Genomic DNA, 21,982 nt, shown 5'->3' with positions numbered 1-21,982 from the left:
TTAAATTCTAACTATAGCATTATTTCTCTCTATAATCAATAAACATTCTCAAGCTCACATAAAATTATTTAACCCATTATAAAGATTGTGGAAGGTACCGTGAAAAGCTATCACTAACTCAATTTGAAGCCGGACAATATCTTGCTTTCTTCCACAACTGCTTTTTCATTTCTGGTCTTTCTGGGCTCCGGAACGTTCTCTGTATCTAAATTAGCCTGGCGAGCTCCACTCACTTCCAGCTTTCTTAGGCTCCTCGCCCTTTGTCACTAGCAATGCCCCTGCTGACCTCCTTCTCTGTAGGCTAGCTTGATAGCATCCCCAACATCAGCACTAATTTTCACTTGCCTTTCAAATTATTGATGAAAACACATAAGCCATGAATCCTCTAGAACAGCACTGCCCAACAGACCTTTCGGTGGTGATGCAAATATCCACTATGGTAGCCACTAGCCACATGTGGCTATTGAGCACCTGACTACCTAAATATGAAGAGTGTGATCAGAGAAGTAAAATTTTCATTTTAATTGGCTTTATTCTATTTTAATTAATTTAAATAAAAATTTAAATAGCCATATGTGGCTAGTGGTTAAAAATTTGGATAAAAAAGCAGCTCTAGAATCTTCTACTAATCTCACAATTATTAAGATGTTATCCACTCTCAGTTATTATCAAGTGCTGCTACAAAACCACCAAGCACTGTGCTCAACTGAAACTGATTTTCTAGTGGCTAATAGTTACTTGTGTTTCGAGATTTTATACACACACACACACACACACACACACACACACAGTTTTGGAGGTGTATTTAAATAAGTATATATTCAGCATGGAATCCTGGAAAAAGTACTGATTTTGATATCATGTAAAACAATTTGGATACCAGTTTTACCCTTATTAGTGAAAAGGCCTTAGATCATTCATTAAAAAGCCTCAATCTCCCCTTCTGGAAAACAGAGAAGATAATGCCTATCTTTCAAAATTGTTGTGTAAATTAAATGTATTAATCACATTACATTACATTACATTACATTAAAATAAATAACATAGGAATTGCCGAAAATGCTGCTCCTATATAGCAGTAGGCATTCAATCAGTGGAGGCTACTATAGATTGTGGTGAGACATCACAAGGCATGTAGTCAGTCAACTTAATCCCTTCCCTAAAAGGTCTTGAAGTAAAAAGCACAGTAGACTTAAATTTCAGGGAGGGAAAATTCAGGATATTTACTGTGTTAATAGATTTTCAGGAGAGGCTGTGAAAACTCTCACCAGAAAGATAAAATGGCATTAAAATCATCTTTTTTCGATGGATTTTGATAGGTTTAATCACTGCAGAGAATAACATTCCTCTTAAAACCACTTCTAAAAACATAAGTCTGGCAAAAAAAACAAAAAACAAAAAAAACACATAAGTCTAAATAAATGTACCTTTGCAGGTACCCATATCTGGAGATTCTGTTTTTCTCCTGTGTTTGAAAAATGGACCATATACAATTTCCCAGATAGAGCTAAATTCGATTGTTATTCTTTTCACTAATACATTTTCCTGGTTACTGCTGCAAAGAACATGAAACAGAACTTGTGTTCACCTTCCCACAGAGAAAGCAGTAAGCAATCAGCTAGATGACACTCCTCACCCCAAATACGTGTAATTAACAATAAACTCCATGTCATTAATGAAAAGTCTCCCTGGCCATAATCAGAACATGAATCTGAGTTTGGTACCCACATAAAATGTACTTAGAAGATACCAGAGTCTTCCAGGACATGGAAAGGAGAAGCAGTCCTAGTAAGACAATGTGGTAACTAGTGAGGAAAATAAGTCCTAACCAAAAGAGCACGTGAGAAATAACAAGTCATCCATAGAAAGTAGCAGAGCTAAAGAATGTCACCACTCTTTTCATATATCAGTATCTTTCCTTCAAATATTTATGTTAAGTAGTTCATAGATTATTAATATTTTAGAAGAAGCTAAATATTAAAGGGAACAGTCAATAAGAGCAATGAGTGCAATGGCAATGAATGTCTTTTATTAAATGTGTCATCATCTCTTTCCGTCTATGAAACCTAAATTAATTATATACTGAACTGGGGAATTAAGACTCCTGGAGACACACTCCTCTCTTTGGAATTGCATTTTTACTCCAAAAGCAAGGGCTATTTATTAATAATTAGACCCTACATCCAATTTACCTCAAGGTCAATCAACACAGCACCTCAAATAACAAGAAACCTAGAAGCACAAGTCCTTCATGTTTTATATGTTATCTTCACATGTGATATTTCCTACACTCATTGACTTATTCAGGACCCATGTCTCTCCTGAAGTTTTATAGATCGAAGTAAAAAGAAATCAATGATATTAGAAATGATTATCATCATCTCATTTTTATTAAGTGCTAGCTATATCTCAGGAGCGGGTTTAAACAATTAGCAACCATTCAACTCTTTTAATCCTCATGAATGTCCTAGAAGAAGGTAGGTCTTATTATCACGATTTACAGATAAGGAAACAAACTCTTTGTAAATTATTATCACAATTTACAAAGAGTTTAAGGTTTAAAATAAGAAATCAGGTACTGTATGGCCATTAAGAATCATGCTCAATATAAATAAGGACAAAATTCCATGATGCAAAATAGGTAAGTACTAACAGTGGTAATTCACAATAAGTCTTATGGGGTGGGGATGAGGAAAAGAGGGGAGGAAAGATAGGGATAGAAACCAGAAGGACAGGCGCTAAAATTGTACAGATTTTATCTCTAGATAGTGATGTTATTGCCTTTCTATGATTTATATTTTTCAAATGTTTTGCAGTGAGCAGATACCACTTCTATAATTAGAAAACGTAATAATTTAAAAAGTAACTGATTTCCTTCTTACATTTAATCAAAGTGTTGGTTGCCAAGTTTATTTATTCATTCAACAAATAATTATGGAAAAACTTCCATGCAAAGCATTATTCTGGCCTCTCAAGTTACAGCAGTGAGCAAGGCTGACAAGGATCCTGCCCTACAAGAACTTGCATTCAAGTGACAGAAGACATAAACTATAAAACAAATACACAAATACAATAATTTTGGAATGTAATAAATACTATAAAAGAAATAAACAGGTGATATGATAGAGAGTAACTTTTGTATGCTGGGGGTAGTTACATTCAAAAGGATGCCCTAGGTAGACCTCTCGTAGGATACGTTTGAGTTGAGACCTGAAGTATGAGAGGAAGCGAGCCATTCAGTGAGACTGAGGAAGGGTGGTGGCAGAAGGAATGGATATACAAAGACCCAAAGGTGGCAAAAGGCTTAGCAAATTCAATACCTAAACAGAGGCCCCGTGTGGCTAGAGCATAATGAGTAGGCGGGAAAGGACTGGGAAGATAGGCAATGGCCAGCTCAAGGAGGGCCATGGAGGCACCCAAAAAGGTGATGGGAAGCCATTGAAATGTTTTAAGTAGGGGAGTAATGATCATTTATCCACTTTCTAAAAGAAAGATCAGTCCATTTTTTGTGTGAGGAAAGGAATATAGAATCCAAGAATGGAAACTACAGCCAACGAGAAGGCTATTGCTGTAGTAATGTAGGCTAGAGATGATAATGACTGGGGAAGTGGAGTGGCAGTTAAAAAGGAAAAGAAGTGAACAATTCAAGAATATTTTCAAGATACAGCATACAAGACTTGGTGTCATTTTGGATCTAAGGCACAAGAAAAAAAGCAGTTAAAAATAACACACGGAATACAGGTTTAATCAAATGATGATGGTATAATTTCCTGACATAGGGAAGCTTAGGAAGAGATTAGGTCATGCATGGAAGGGTGACTGGAAGAAAAAAATGACATTTTACACATGTTAACAGGAAATGCCCATTAAGCATCCATGTGGATTTATAAAATAGACGGTTAGGTATATGAACTCAAGCTCTTTTGGAATAGAGATATAAAGGTACTGGTAATAAGTTATATTCTTTTATCAGTCTGGTAATAAATTATTTCCTCTTCTAAGGAGAAGCTACAGCTAAGAGAAGAAATATCAAAAGACAATAATACTGGGCACTCTTACATCTAGAAGTTGGGTTAGGGAAGAAAAGCCAGCAAAGGAGCCTGAAAAAGAAAAGCTACAGAGATGAGAAAAAGACCAGGAGAGTGTGGGGCCGTGAGAATCAAGAATGTTTCAAAAAGGAGCAAAGAGGCAGCCACGCAGAATGACGCTGTGATTTCACGGAAGATGGAGCTTAAGCAATGCCCACTGGATTCAAAACACGGAGACCGTTTGTGGCCACGACAAGTTTACATGGAGTAAGGGGAACAGATACCTGTTTGGAATGGGTTAAATGGTAAATAGGAGATAACAGATCCAAAATGTAAGAAACCTGAAGTGACTTCCCACCTCTTTGTTGTCTTCATTGCCATTGTTCTCCCTGGAGGACTAATGAATGGAAGTCAGACTCTGTCTATGGATAAACACAGTCACTCCTGAAAAAGAGATGGTGCAATATGTTGCTTTTACTGTTAACTATTAATATTTGTTTTAAAAAAAGAACATATTCTTTTTGGAACACAGAAAACCATTCCCAAGTACAATCTTTAAATTTCATTTTTTTTAAAGAATAGATCTTGTTCCAAAATCAAGAAGCATGGTTCTGCCCCAGCTTCAAAATACATGACATGACTAACAATAAGTGGTAGGACCCAGATACAAAAATTGGGTTTACCTATAGTTTTTTGACAGAGCTATCACTGAATGTGTCTTTCCATTAACAGTATATTCTAAAAATGTAGTAACTGTGAAAAGATTTATAAACATTTCAAAAAATTTTCCAAGATTACAGGCACAACTGGAATCAATACTTGTAGGAATACTTTTATCTTTAGCCTAATTGGATAATATTACCCAATTATTTCTGAAAGACAGCATAGTAATATTAAGTAAGAGAAAAGAGAAAATCACCAACTAGTTCTATCCCATTACGTTTTAAGGCAAAACGTCAACAGTCACATCTGTTAGGCATCTCAGTACCAATCTCTCTTAAGCCACAGGCCACACACTGACTCAATAATAAACTGCAAATCGTTAATTCACATTTATTGGAAGAAAATGTATATACAATAAAATCCTCTCATTTGAAGTCTATATATCTATGAGTTTCAACAAATGTATATGCCTAAGTAACCACAACAGTGATCAAAATATAAAACATTTCCATCACCCCCAAAACTTCCTTTGTGCTCCTTTCAAGTCAGTTCCCAGACTCTGACCCTAAGCAACCATGATGTGCTATTGGTCACGGTAAATTAGTTCTACAATTTCCTAGGAATGGAACCTATGGCTGGAGTCCTTCACTCTGCAGTTATTGCTATTATTGTTGTTGCTGTTTTTAGAATTATCCATGTTATTGGGTGTGTCAGTAGTCTGTGTTGTTTATTAAACTCAAATTTTAAGATATTACCTGTTTTTGGTTTATTAACAACATGTGATTTGCTTACCCACTCACCGGTTGGTGGGTATCCAGTTATGGGCTATTATAAATAAAGCTGCTCTGAGAATTCATGTAAAAGTCTTAGTGTAGATACACACATTTTCATTTCTCTTCAGTTGATACCTAGGAGGAGAATTTCTGGATCACATGGTAAGTGCATGCTTAAATTCAAAAGGAACTGCCAAGTTGTTTCAAAGCAATTGTAAAGTCTTACATTCCCACAAACAATGTATAAAGTTCTATTTGCTCTCTATTCTCACCAACACTTGATACTGCCTGTCTTTGTAATTTTAGCCTTTCTGGTAGATGTGTAGTGGTAACATATTATAGTTTATATCTGCATTTCCCTGATGACTACAGTATATTTCTCCATGTGTTTAGGTCTAACTGTCATTCAGCAATGTTTTACACTTTTCAGTATGTGGTCTTGCATATAAATATTTTAAATTTATTTCTAAATATTGTATTTTAATGCTGTTGTAACAGTAGAAAATCTTCAAATTTCATTTTTCTTTATTGCTAATATTTAAATACCATTAATTTTATTTTTTTAACATCTTTATTGGAGTATAATTGCTTTACAATGGTGTGTTAGTTTCTGCTTTATAACAACATGAATCAGTTATACATATACATATGTCCCCACATCTCTTCCCTCTTGCATCTCCCTCCCTCCCACCCTCCCTATCTCACCATCAATTTTAACACTTTATTAAGGAAATATTCAAAAATGCATTTTACAGTGAACTCCTATATATCATTAGCAATTTTGCCTCTAACATCTTAATATACTTGATTTATCACATATCTATGCATATTCATTCTTCTATCCATCCAATCCATCTACTTTATGCATTTCGAAATAAATTGCCAATTTCGTATTACTTTTCCCTTAATACTTCAACATGAATATCTTTAACTAATTTTGACATATTTTGTGTTTTTAATTTTGCTATAATATGTACACTAAAAGAAAAGCACAAATCTTAAGTGTACATCCACTGAGTTTTGAATACATTTACCTGTGTAACCAAAATACCTGTCAAATCTGAATGAGATCCTTGCTGGGTAATCTTGGTTGTAGGTTTTTCTCCTTCATCACTTTAAATATGTCCTGCCACTCCCTTCTGGCTTGCAGAGTTTCTGCTGAAAGATCAGCTGTTAACCTTATGGGGATTTCCTTATGTTTTATTTGTTTATTTATTTGTTTTTTTCCCCTTGCTGCTTTTAATATTTGTTCTTTGTATTTAATTTTTGAAAGTCTGATTAATATGTGTCTTGGCTTTTTTCTCCTTGGATTTATCCTGTATGGGACTCTGTGCTTCCTGGACTTGATTAACTATTTCCTTTCCCATATTAGGGAACTTTTCAACCATAATCTCTTCAAATATTTTCTCAGTCCCTTTCTTTTTCTCTTCTTCTTCTTCTGGGACCCATATAATTTGAATGTTGGTGTGTTTAATGCTGTCCCAGAGGTCTCTGAGACTGTCCCCAATTCTTTTCATTCTTTTTTCTTTATTCTGCTCTATTGTAGTTATTTCCACTATTTTATCTTCCAGTTCACTTACTCGGTCTTCTTCCTCAGTTATTCTGCTATTGCTTCCTTCTAGAGAGCTTTTAATTTCATTTATTGTGTTGTTCATCATTGTTTGTTTGCTCTTTAGTTCTTCTAGGTCCTTGTTAAACCTTTCTTGTATTTTCTCCATTCTATTTCCAAGATTTTTGATCATCTTTACTATCATTATTCTGAATTCTTTTCAGGTAGACTGCCTATTTCCCCTTCATTTGTTAGGTCTGGTGGGTTTTTACCTTGCTCCTTCATCTGCTGTGTGCTTCTCTGTCTTTTCATTTTGCTTAACTTACTGTGTTTGGGGTCTCCTTTTCGCAAGCTGCAGGTTCATAGTTTCCATTGTTTTTGGTGTCTGTCCCCAGTGGGTAAGGTTGGTTCAGTGAGCTGTTTAGGCTTCCTGGTGCAGGGGACTAGTGCCTGTATTCTGGTGGATGAGGCTGGATCTTGTCTTTCTGGTGGGCAGGTCCATGTCTGGTGGTATGTTTTGGGGTGTCTGTGGCCTTATTATGATTTTAGGCAGCCTCTCTGCTAATGGGTGGGGTTGTGTTCCTGTCTTGCTAGTAGTTTGGCATAGGGTGTCCTGCACTGTAGCTTGCTGGTCGTTGAGTGGAACTGGGTCTTGGCATTGAGATGAAGGTCTCTGGGAGATTCTCGCCATTTGATATTACATGGAGCTGGGAGGTGTCTTGTGGACAAGTGTGCTGAACTTGGCTCTCCCACCTCAGTGGCACATCCCTGATACCTGGCTGGAGCACCAAGAGCCTGTCCTCCACAAGGCCAGGTACGTGGGGAGTTTCTTGCCTTTTGGGAGGTCTGAGGTCTTCTGCCAGCGTTCAGTAAGTGTTCCGTAGGAGTTGTTCCACATGTAGATGTATTTCTGATGTATTTGTAGGGAGGAAGGTGATCTGCACGTCTTACTCTTCTGCCATCTTGAAGCTCCCTTAACAATGTTAAAATGTTAATCAGTCTTGCATTCTTGAGATAAACTCCACCTGTTCAGGATGTATTATCTGTTTTATGTAGTGCTGGATTCAATTGGCTAATATCCTGTTAAGATTTATACTTCTATGTTGAAAAAAATTATTAATTCATAGTATTTCCTTGAAATGACTTTTTTATAACTTTGGTCTCAGGGTAATGCTGGGTTTATAATGAGTTTGGAATCATCCCCTCTTCACCTATCATCCAAAAGTATCTGTTTCGGATTGATATTATTTCTTTCTTAAATTGTTAACAGAATTCACCAATGAAGCCAGATGGTTCTGGAGTTTCTTTGTGGGAAGGTTTTAAAATATGACTTCAATTACTGTAATTAAACAGATAGATATTTACATTTTTCTCTTTCTTCATGTATCAGTTTTGATAATTTTTGAGCTTCAAGAAATTTGTCTATTTCTTCAAAGTTGTCAGAAAATTGGCAAAAATATATTTTAAATATTCTCTTATTATTATGTTAACATTTCTCGGAAATGCAGTGCCTGCTTTTTAAACTCCCAATATGGGTAAAGTGTGTCTTCTATATTTTCTTTTTTGCTTGATCAGTCTAGCTAGAGTTTTATCAGTTTTAATGATCTTTCCAAGGAAGCAACTGTGTTTTTGTTGTTGTTGGTTTTTAATTTATTTATTTATTTTATTTATTTATCTTGGCTGTGTTGGGTCTTCATTGTTGCATGCGGGCTTTCTCTAATTGCGGCAAGCGGGGGCTACTCTTCATTGCAGTGCGTGGGCTTCTCATTGCAGTGGCTTCTCCTGCTGCAGAGCACGGGCTCTAGGCGCATGGGCTTCAGCAGTTGCAGCATGTGGGCTCAGTAGTTGTGGCTCACGGGCTCTAGAGCACGGGCTCAGTAGTTGTGGCACACGGGCTTAGTTGCTCCGCGGCATGTGGGATCTTCCCGGACCAGGGATCAAACCCATGTTCCCTGCACTGGCAGGCGGATTCTCAACCACTGTGCCACCAGGGAAGCCCCGCAACTTTGGATTACACTTCTCTTGTAATTTCTCTTTGAACAATGGATTAAAGGGTGTTATTTAATGTGAAATAATTTTGAATTTTTCCAGATATCTATTATTGATTTAATCTGTTGTGATAAGAGAACATATTTGTATTATTTCAATCATTTTACTTTTATTGATACTTGTTCATGAACCACCATATGGTCTATCTTGGTGAATGTTTCATATACACTTGACAGAAGATGTATTCTTCTGGCTTTGGATGGAGTGCTCCATGTACAATATGTCAACTAGGTCAGGTTATCTGTTTGAATCTCTATATACTTTTCGATTATCTGTTAGCCTGTTATATATAATACTGAGAAATATACATATATATTTATATATATATATATAAAATACTGAGCATTGCTATTTCTAACTATAACTGTGAATTTGTCTACTTCTGCTTTAAGTTCTATCAGTTTGCTTCATGTTCTTTTAGGCTCATTCATACGGTACATAAACATTTAGGAATACTATGTCTTGATGGCTGATCCCTTTATCATTATGAAGTTACTCTCTTTATTCCTGGTAATACTCCTTTCCAGACGTCTACTCTATATGCCATGTTAATGGCCACTCCAGCCTCTGGCATTCTAATATTTAGGGGTTGCATCATATATTTTCCCATCACTCTACTTAGAGCTTCTCTGTATATTTATATTTAATGTGCATTTTTTCATAAAGAGTATAGAGTTGGGTCTTCCTTTTTACCCAGTACAACAACTTCTGCCTTTAAAGAATACAATCTCACCTGTTCTTTCACACTTTAAGGTGTATTTGCTGATTATAGTGGAATTAAGAAAAAGAAAGCTGGAATAGTTTGTCTCTTGAAATGCTCTGTAATACAAAGGCATTAGCAGCCAGTATAAAGCATTAGTGTCCAGACTACCAATGTGCTGAGTCATTCTAACTATTGAACACTCTAAATGATTGTGCACTGTGGAAATCTTATAGAAATCATGTCCATTTTCTAGACTTTTTTGTATGTTGGTGGTAATGACAATGAAAACCATTGAATTACAGACTTGAAGGAAACATTAGAGCTTTTCTGGTCCAAGCCCCTAGTTTCACAGCTATGGAAAATAAGATGAGAGAGATTAAGTAACTCACCCATGAGCATACAGGAAGTAATCTTTCTGAGCCAAGATGACAGTGATGACTATTCCACCAACTCAATATACGTTGGGTAAACACTTGACACTTTTGAGCTATAAATCACTGAACACTAATCCTCAACGTGTGACTCTTGGTGAGAGGCAAGACTCTATCTCCCACTCTGGAATTGCATGGGTCATACCACCCTCCTTGCTTCCTCAGCAAGTTGGGTGTGAGCATTTTACCTTGGCTGTGCCAACTGCTTCCTCCATTCTGAATGGGACCTAATGAAACTTCAAAGCTTTTGCACAGCAAAGGAAACCATAAACAAGACAAAAAGACAACCCTCAGAATGGGAGAAAATATTTGCAAATGAAGCAACTGACAAAGGATTAATCTCCAAAATTTATAAGCAGCTCACGCAGCTCAATAACAAAAAAACAAACAACCCAATCCAAAAATGGGCAGAAGACCTAAAAAGACATTTCTCTAAAGAAGAAATACAGACTGCCAACAAACACATGAAAGAATGCTCAACATCATTAATCATTAGAGAAATGCAAATCAAAACTACAATGAGATATCATCTCATACCAGTCAGAATGGCCATTGTCAAAAAATATAGAAACAATAAATGCTGGAGAGGATGTGGAGAAAAGGGAACACTCTTACACTGCTGGTGGGAATGTAAATTGGTACAGCCACTATGGAGAACAGTATGGAGGTTCCTTAAAAAACTACAAATAGAACTACCATACGATCCAGCAATCCCACTACTGGGCATATACCCTGAGAAAACCATAATTCAAAGAGTCATGTACGAAAATGTTCATTGCGGCTCTATTTACAATAGCCAGGACATGGAAACAACCTAAGTGTCCATCATCGGACGAATGGGTAAAGAAGATGTGGCACATATATATAATGGAATATTACTCAGCCATAAAAAGAAACGAAACTGAGCTATTTGTAATGAGGTGGATGGACCTAGAGTCTGTCATACAGAGTGAAGTAAGTCAGAAAGAGAAAGACAAATACTGTATGCTAACACATATATATGGAATTTAAGAAAAAAAAATGTCATGAAGAACATGGGGTAAAACGGGAATAAAGACACAGACCTACTAGAGAATGGACTTGAGGATATGGGGAGGGGGAAGGGTAAGTTGTGACAAAGCGAGAGAGTGGCATGGACATATATACACTACCAAATGTAAAACAGATAGCTAGTGGGAAGCAGCCGCATAGCACAGGGATATCAGCTCAGTGCTTTGTGACCGCCTGGAGGGGTGGGATAGGGAGGGTGGGAGGGAGGGAGACACAAGAGGGAAGAGATATGGGAACATATGTGTATGTATAACTGATTCACTTTGTTATAAAGCAGAAACTAACACACCATTGTAAAGCAGTTATACTCCAATAAAGATGCAAAAAAAAAACAAAACAAAAAACTACTGAGGGCAGGATGCATCACAGAGGGTGGTCAAGATTCTGGCATCAGCTATTAGGAGACGGCTGCAGCACCATCAACAGTCCAGCAGGAGGACTCACTCTGTGGTGTGACCTCAGCTGTGCTCCATTCTGTCTAATCTCCCTTGGTTTATGATGACTTTCCATGCCTTATTCTCCAGGCTTCCCATAGGTTCTGTAAATTTCCAGATTTAGCTCCAAGACTAACTTAGATTTTGTTTCTGTTCCTTGTAACCAAAAGAGGAGGGTGAAAACCGAGATCCATTTCTTTGGACATTTGTAGAAGTGGCAACATAGCTGCTGATAGGCTAAATTTATCTATAGATGTGGTGGAGATATTTCTGGTGTACACAATTTTAAAAAATAAAATTAGTCACTAACATTCAAAAATAGATAGGGACCATTTCAAAATCCTGATCTCTGGCTTATCTTGAAAAGGCAGGATATATGGCAGACTGCATGGCATGACAACTGCCCAGCTGGAAATGAGCAACAAGCCGCTGTCCACAATGGCAAACACATAATTTACAAGTCACCAGCATCTCCACGTAAACCATTTACTTCATTCACAACTATGTGCCGCCTGGTGGGCATTTGAATTGGTGGCCCCTGTTTTAGTCATACGGGACTCCTTCCAGTTTTGTGTGTGTATGTGTGTGTGTGTATATATATATATATATATATATATATCACGCAGTCTCATAACTTCAGGGCTTTATACACTATGTACCCTCTGCCTCATTCACTTCTATGCCTTGTAAATATCTAATATCCTTCACAGTTATGACCAATTGTCTTGCGCACTTTGAAAATTTTCCTGGTTTCCCCAAGCAGAGGTGATCACTACTTCCCTTGAACCAGCTCCACATCCTGTACATATCTTCTAATTTTATCACAATGATTTATTTATACACATGCCTCTTTTGATTTGTTGGCTTCATAGAAGTCAGGGCCCACTGCGTGTGTGTGTGTTTGTGTGTGTGTGTGCGTGCGCATGTGTTTGCACACATGCATGATTTCACCCCAGAATCTCAGGCACCAACAAACGAATGACTCTGTGAACTTGGTGAACTCCTCATCTATTACTGTCTTTATAAAGTATTAGTAACAATTTTCACCTGCCTCACAGGGATGTCTTAAGATTTGATTCACATTTAAAAAGCACTTGGAAATCCTTGGATTTGAAATGCTATAGAAGTGAACACATTATTTTTATCAACTTGAGGCAGATAAATTGTAAAGAGAACGCACAGGACTGGGATCACTTGATATTTACAATAATAGAGGTCTCTTTGCTGGGAATGCTACCTCTCCGTAAATGCATATTAAGAATTACATTTTCTGGGCTTCCCTGGCGGCGCAGTGGTTGAGAGTCCGCCTGCTGATGCAGGGGATGTGGGGACGTGGGTTCCTGCCTTGGTCCAGGAAGATCCCACATGCCACGGAGTGGCTGGGCCCGTGAGCCATGGCCGCTGAGCCTGCGCGTCCAGAGCCTGTGCTCCGCAACGGGAGAGGCCACGACAGTGAGAGGCCCGCGTAATGCAAAAAAAAAAAAAAAACGTACTACATTTTCTTTCCCTAGAAAATAGTTCTTAAAATCAAGGCAGACCTCTGTGCTGGCTATACTTTGCTTCACCTTTAGATGTATATAGCTCAGAGCAACACAGTATACAGCCTGCTATGAAACACTTTGGATACCCTCAAGGTATATATAAACATAGACAAAAAGGAAAGGTAATTTTCTGTTTTTATGAACTAGCTCAATGAAATGTCATTTATACTAAATCATATAAAACAAGCCTTCTGGATATTTAAAGTAAGAAATCAGAATTTGTTACACAGGTTTTGTTTTTTATCACAGCCAAGTTGTAGGGGGAAATGTGTCTGTGTCTTCAGCACTTTTTCAACTCTCTTTTAAGCTGCCTAACTTAAAGGGATATGAACACCTCAAGCCCACATACTCCTTTTCAGCAATGCTCTGAAACTTTCTCTTCTCCCATCCACAGTTTTCTGATGCATTACCACTGCTTCTTGCTCCATTTCACTGTTGGGGAAGTTCACATTCTGATAAGTCCACTTGCAGAAGGATTTCCCCTTCCAGTTGCCAATCCGTTCCTTGTACTCCTTTCACTGACAGTCTTTCTGAAGTGTGTCTCTACTTTCTCATCTCCCCACTCATGTGTGATTCCAATCTAATCAGGCCTCCATTCCCTTAACTCCATTGAAACTGCTCTGGCAGAAGTTTCCAGTGACCTCTGAACAAAAGCCTTTGCTCATTCTGCTCTCTCTACAGAAAATGTTCTTCCATGACAAATCCTGGCTCTCTCTCAAAACTCATCGTGAGGGGCACCTTCTTATACTGATGCCAGGCACAGCATCCTTTCCCAGACTTGGTCAAACATCCCTGTGTCTCCAGTGTACTCTGCATATAATTCCATCAGAAACTGTATTGTTCTTATATTTTACACTCTGGCCTCCTGCTTTATACCATAAACTGCTTTAAGAGAGTTTACTCTCAAACAATGCGGGGGTTGGGGGCGCCAACCCTCTGCTCAGTTGAAAACTCGCATGTAACTTACAGTCAGCCCTCCATTTCTTTGGTTCCTCCACATCCATGGTCCCGCATCCATGGATTCAACCAACCTCAATCTGTAGTATTGTACAATTTACTATTTTTTAAAACTCTGCATATAAGCAGACCCCTGCAGTGCAAACCCCTGTCATTGAAGGATCAACTGTATTACTAATTTAATCTCTATAAGTTCTAGTATAGTACATACTGAATAACTGCTTTTTGTAAGGGGAAAATAAATGGAAGGCTAATAGTTGGTATCCAGATTAATATGTTACCTCTGCTGGTATATTTTGATTTTAACAGGGATATACTCATGGATGTTGCACAGTAATAATAACCCTGAAGGTTTTGGATTGGAAGGGATTTTGCAGATTGATGATCCCCAACTTTCTCCCTTGGAATCTAGTATTACAAGATGCTAACACATTTTCTTAAAAGAGGCTTCCACGGTCTAAAAATGTGAGGAAATAATGTACAGAGAAGCTAATCTAAGTTTGTATTATTTCTGACTCCAGGATTTCTGAGAGCCTTTCCCATACAACCATAGATGTCTAAAAGCGTTATATGAGTATTTCCCAAATTTAAGAGCAGATCATTTTATTTGTAGAGCTACCCATAGAACTGGTGTTCTTGTACAAAACTAGTGAGGCTGATTACTTGCATTTAACAGAGGAAGAAAATGTTGATCAGAGACCAATGGTAATACCCAATGTCTAACTGACATTAGAACTGGGTCTTCCAATTTCTTTACCAGCATTCTTTCCAATAATAGATGATGGTAGAATTCTCAACTCTTTGGGAAGCCATTTGAGATTAGATATAAAAAGAGAGAATTTAAGAGAATTCATGGCTTAACAGGACAAGATATAATAAGTATGGTTGATAAGTGTTATAATTCAGAAAGAAAGATGATTATCATGGTGAGGGCCTGAAGGTGATGGGAGGGGATGAAACACAGAGCAGAGGTGACAAATTTTGCATAGCATTGTGAGGCATTGCCCTACTGAAGTGGGACGCTCCTGAGAGCATAACTTGGGAATAGGAATGTGTTCTCAAAACCCACAAAATAAACCATTATTTACTCTACCTCTGAGTAAGGCTAACTCATTATCCATTTAATGAGAAACCATTGCATACTTGGTCCATGGAAAGTAAGTAGATTTGGACACTCCCTCCCTTTAAAATTAAGAGGAAAAAATGAGGAAAACAGACATATATACAGTCTGCTTTACACTGTAAAAAACTTACAGTGGAATCCAAAACCCCCTACTCGTCACAGTTTCTCATGCTCACTGATTTAAGAGTCTTGATCAATACTGTATTGAAGTATCCAATCTGAATAGTGGGTTTTAACTATTCTTAAATCTGCTGGGTTGTAAGCTTGATTTTCCCAAAGCTGACCTATAAACATGTTTAGTTTTCTTGTTCCTTTCATAATCAGCTTGGACTCAGAATCTTTCAAATAACATTGCTGTTTCCTATACCAGCTGTTAGATTTCCTTCCCTGGGTATAATTCAGAAGGAAGCAGAGGGTAAAGTCCAGGTGAAACTAATTCAGGTATTAGCTAGAGGGAACTACTTGTAGATCAATTTTACTCTGACAGATAAATTTGCCTTAGAGATCCAATTACATACAATATTAAGACTAGCATGAATCACTTATCATACTTGGAAACAGCTACTAATTAAAGCACAGAGATACTAGAAGATCCAGAGAACACACTGAAATAGAGTTAAGGATTCAAAGTGAAAAAAAAGAAAGATTATTATTTATTTCTAGAAGGTAAATTCCAGCAGTCATGCTTGTAGGAGACTATTTCTGGGTTCAACAAACTACAGTGAAATTCACTTTTACAATTTTTGTTATCTCTTTGCTTTTTTTATTCCAACCTCCCTATACAGTATGAAAATTGTAATTGTTTTGCCAAGAGCCCATGAAAGTGTTATTTTCCTAATACAAAGCGAGTGTAGTAATAGTATAGTAGGTAAAAGCATGGGTCCTAGAATCAGACTGGTTTAAAAACACAGCTCTACCACTAACCAGTTATATGATTTTGTATAAGTTACTTAAATGATCTAAGTCTTAGCTTCTGTTAAAAACCATAATGTGGAACTAAGAATAGGAACTGCCTCCTAGTGTTGTGGAGAGGATTAAATGAGTTAATATCTGTAAAACACTCAACAGAACGTTTGAAAGAGAGTGCACCCATGCACAAACACACCAAAGATACACACGCAGTTAGTTTTTGTTTCTTCTTTTTCACTTGGCTCCTTGAAAAGAAATGAGGACTTTTCACTGTATTACATAGGTTGCTTTTTGATGCATTAGGAATTACTCTTCACTATTTGCTTAGATATATCTGGAAATCATCAATTTCTATGGCATTTAAACTCACATGAGTAATATGGATAGCAATATTTCATTACTTAGAACAATAAAAAGATAAGAATCTAAAATACTGCCAACATATCTGCACTGATTATAACTACCTTGCTGTGTCTGGCATCCTTCACACCCCCAGTCATTAATGCCATTCAAATGAATCTCTGGGGCAAACATTCATTCATTTGTTCAACCAACAGGTATTGAATGCTTTCTAGGTGTCTGGCACTGGGCATATAGCCTGAGAAAACAAAAGGACACATGTACCCCAATGTTCACTGCAGCACTATTTACAATAGCCAGGACATGGAAACAACCTAAATGTCCAACGACAGATGAATGGATAAAGAAGATGTGGTACATATACACAATGGAGTATTACTCAGCCATAAAAAGGAACAAGATTGGGTCATTTGTAGAGATGAGGATGGACCTAGAGTCTGTCATACAGAGTGAAGTAAGCCAGAAAGAGAAAAACAAATACCATATATTAACGTATATATGTGGAATCTAGAAAAATGGTACAGATGAACCTATTTGTAGGGCAGGAATAGAGATGCAGACATAGAGAACAGATGTGTGGACACGGGGCGGGGAAGGGGAGGGTGGGACAAATCAGGAGATGAGGTTTGACATAAATATACTACCAGGTGTAAAATAGATATCTAGTGGGAACCTGCTGTATAGCACAGGGAGCTCATCTCGGTGCTCTGTCATGACCTAGATGGGGGGCGGGGGGGAGGAGGGAGGTCCAAGAGGGAGGGGACATAGGTATTCTCTTCATTGTATGGCAGAAATTAACGCAATGATGTAAAGCTACAAAAGCTTTACAATTGTAAAGCTACAATTTTACTACAATAAAAAAAAAATGAGGTATGATACGCTCCTTGAGAATCTATATCTTCTGATCCATACACACAAACACTTATTTTTTTTACTTTCAAATTATACTAATGGTTTTATGACTCCTCAGTTGCAAACACTGTTTGTCCCTCTCTGTTTTCTCATAGAAATATAATTAATTGAACACATTTTCTCCCTTCAGCTTACTAGGAGCACTAAGGCTCTAGCAACACGATGCATCTTTGCAGAGCAGAGGTTTCATGGAAATGTAAATTTTGGGGAGACGGGACAACAAGGGTGTTGCTTCACAGAAAGGTACAAAACCCCAAGTAAATAATTTTTAATTTTTTTAGGCCATATACATTTAATAAAATTACAGATATACTTTGACTTAAATCCAATATTTTACTATTTGTCTTCAGTTTTTCCATCTTATGTTCACTTATCTCTCCTTTCTTGTCTTCTTTGTGATTAATTAAGTATTCTTTTATTATTATTATTAAATGAGGCAGTCTTGATGCAGTCTGTGGTATCAATAGTTCTGGGGTCAGAGGACAATGTGAGAGAAACAAAGATATTTTCTTCCTGGGGAACCTATCAAAAGACATTGTCAATATTTTTATATATCAAGAGAAATATATTTGAATTAAATTATTTAGGCATATAAATTTAGAAAGAACTATACAGATTGTGACATGTGTTAAGGCTCAATGTCCTCCTCATTGTTAAAAAAAACCATCAGAATGATTGAGCTTAAGAGAAACATCAAGTCTGAACTTCCATTTTAGCTCCCAAGTTAGAAATCCTTAGCTGTCTTGAGGTGAGTTACATAACTCAGGTGGTTAAATCTTCATTAAAAATGAGATCACAATTGGAAATTGGTATTTACATTGATTTTCATTAAGAGAAATGAACCTAACTTAAGAGTTAGGGCATTATAAAGCAGGGTTCTTAAACATTCCAAGTGCTTTTGAGAGTCTGCTGAAAGCAGCACATATATACAAAATTTTGCACAGGAGCTTCTTGGAATCCCTTCGGAAACCACATCCAGAGAAACTAAAGAAACCTATGGATACTTAAGAAGGAAGCATGTTCTTACTGTTTGTGTGTGGTTGCAGTTAGGGAGCTTATACACAAATGGTAACTATGTGAGGTGATAGATGTGTTAATTAACTTGATGGGGTTAATTTCACAATGTACTCATATATTAAATTATCATATTGTACACCTTTAAAAAAGTCATGTGTTACAACCTAAGTATATACAATTGTTATTTGTCAATCATATCTCAGTAAAGCTGGGGAAAAAATAATACCTTAATACAAACCAAAACAAAAAAGCTTGGGTTGGCCTCCTAACTCTCCTACTGCAACCATCTTGCACTAATGTAGCTCCTGTCTAATCTTTGTTCTTCCCTCAAATATAAACATACACATTGAGTCCTGCACTTCCTATAGGAAAAGTCGAGCCCACTGCAGCTCAGCTGCTAGGCCAGGTCTCTCAATGATGTGGCCTAAGGGTTAGAGCTGGGGTTGGGGGCCGTGAAAAGTGTAAAAGCTGAACTTGTACTCTGCTACACCATGTTCACTATGTATCTGAGCTTTTCAGAATCCAGGAAGGCTTAAATGGGGAGTGGCTCGGGAAGACCAGGAGGGAGGGAGAGATTGCTGCCCAAAGCCTAGTTACGTTCCCCTCTAACCGCTCTGTCAACCCAGTGTTTAATTTCTTCCAGCATAAATGTCTGACATTAAGGTTAGAATGGGGAGGAGAGGGCATGGTTGGTACAGAGTAGGTAGTAATAGAGAGTGGCTATTTATCTTAATTCCTCAAAAATTACATTGTAACGGGGGTGATTCATAGTCTTCATAAGAATTATTTTTAAGTTGCATAATATCCCATATAGTGGATGATTTATTATTTTGTTTTTATTTTTTTTATATTTGGGTGGTACTTTAATTTTCCTTGAAATTAATAATGCTAAAATAAAGCTATGGTGCTCTTTAGGCAAATAAACTTTTCCACCCAAATTATGAAATTGTAATTACTTACAAACTACAGTTTAGAGATAAACAAAAACATAAAGCTAGCATCCTTTCTACAAATAGCCCATTCAAACCAATTCCCTAAAACAAAACAAAATGAAAAACAAACAGACAAAAATAACAGGATAATTTCTGCTCTTTATGTAATATATTATGAACATAACATGAAGACAAAAAGTCCATGCATCATCTATACTTTCAGCATATGGACGGGAGATCAGATCTGGAAAAACATGCCAATACGGAACATGAATTTTTTCTGAGGCCACCGGATTACTTAAGCATTTTGCCAATACTTATGACATAAACACAGAAGAATGAAAGTGAAAAAGATGTTAGACTTCCAGGCCACTAAGTGTTTATTTGGAAACTGGAGAGAAATAGTTTGTAGAACAGAAAACTTCTGGGTGATCCTGCCAGAGGAGTTCACACTGTCGACAATGATCTTGCAGAAAAATGGAAGAACCAGGATTTTAAGGCAAACAACCTAGCATATTTAGGTTAATAGATGCTTTGTAGAATTTTTATTTACCAAATTTTGAAAACAATCTATATAAGGCCATATTTTCTCTATCACTGATCCATTAATTTTAATCAAATCATGACCTTATCAAAGTAGTTTTTCAGGGTGGCAGCCAACCACACTGCCTTTCATGAATGTTACCTGAGATGGTTGATAAGGGATTACCGTGTTTCTTTGAGTTAGGTTCCCAGAGGTGGGATTAGTGAGGTTATAAGCATTTTTATGACTCCTGACATATTGGAAGCAATACTACACTTGCAAAGCTTTTGATACATTTTGCTGGATTATTTTCCCTAAGGACTGTATTAATTTATAATGCTACCAGAAACGCATGAGGTGAGTAATTTCCTTTCACCTTCAAATGTTTAGACTTTGCAATTTTTTTCTGTATTTAAAAGTAGATGGAAACAGGCATTTAGAAACTATTAAGAAGTGCCCTTCTCAGCCTGAAGCAGCAAAGGAAATCTCAAAGTCCATCATGTTCCATTTTTAAATGGCTGGAGCCCGAATATCAAAGACATGTCTAATTCATGCCACCTTGGCCTGTCCTGACCACCCAGGACATTTTAGGGTCTTTCCTGGCTCAACAGTTAATGTGTGCTTAGGTTGCTTTACTTGAGAAAATGACAGTTAAAAGGTGACTGTCATGTAGAAATTTTGGTTATGTATATAAAACAATTCATATTTTAATTAAAGACAAAGAAATATTTTATTACCTGATTGTTCTTATTACAGGTATTTCTGTTCTTCTCCTTGAACAAAGGAGGAGACTGTATAGCATATGCCCATTACAAACCAATAATGGTGAACTCGACATCTCTGCAAATATCTAATAAGGCTGAGAAAAAGCTCCCTGTGAAAATTCCATTTTCTCTTCTTCCTTCCTGTCTTATGGAAAACTATACTTCCCAATCCCTTTGCAGGTAGGCAAGGCCATGTGACCAGTTCTGGCCAATGAGATTTGGGAAGGAAGGCGATATGTCATTTCTGAGCTATGGTAGTGGAAATTCTCTTTGTGATTCTCCAGATTCGTTCTTTTCATGCTCTAGCAAACCTCATGTGACGTTGCTGAGGCGCCGGCCAGTCTGGATCCTGGCTGACCACGTGGAGGACAGTGCCACTGCCTTCCCCCATCCTTCATCCTTACGACCTGCGACAGAATTCATGAGCGATAACCTCGGGTTTCAACCTTGGGTGTATTATGGGATCTGGTAGTCAGTCTGTTTTTGCATTTAGCATGACCGTCCCTGAATAATACCTCAGGTGTGGTCACAGACTCTACAGCCAAATCTGTTCCCCGAGCCCAACAGCCCGAATAGGTAGAGCAGGGATTTCTGGAGTGCCTAACGAGGGAAGTGTTTACTGCCCTGAGACGCCCAGCTCTAAGGGGAACTATCCTTGCATTTCATAAGCACCAAATACAAATAGAGAGATTAAAATGTATGGAGAAGAAAAGAATCCTCAGAACAACAGTTTAGATTTATAATAACAAACTTCAGAAAACTCATAAAAGCCCATCTGTTCTGTGAAGCATTCCAACAAAAATGACCACTTGGCATTCACTCTTCTGTGCCACTGCTTGTATCATCTTTGTGTGTGTGGCTCTCATATCCCCAAGTGTGCCTCAAATCCAGGGCTCTGCAGGGCAGGGAAGTTTATTGTGTTTTCTGCATGGCAGTTCACCTAGGATAAATGAATAGAGGGGAAAAAGGCAAATAGAAGGAAAAAAACTATCTCTTTCTACAGATGTGTATACTGGAATTTCAATTCTACAAACCAATCAGAAGCAGAAGAGTGCATTTTCTCTGTCCTTCCAAACTGCCATTTCATAGGGCTTCCCATCCTTTATATCTACAAAGAAATGATCTCTGACAGCAGGCACAGGGAAATAGAGTAATAACCAGATTGCTGACCTCCTCTCCCTTCTATTCCAGAAACGTACAGCTCAACCAACTGCTGTGTCCTAGACACTATGGTTTAAAGTGGAGTTTGTTCTTTGGAGGAAGA

Source organism: Grampus griseus (assembly GCF_964374135.1).
Source record: "Grampus griseus genome assembly, chromosome: 10".
NCBI classification, from domain to species: domain Eukaryota; kingdom Metazoa; phylum Chordata; class Mammalia; order Artiodactyla; family Delphinidae; genus Grampus; species Grampus griseus.
Note: the sequence above shows the minus strand (reverse complement) of the source record.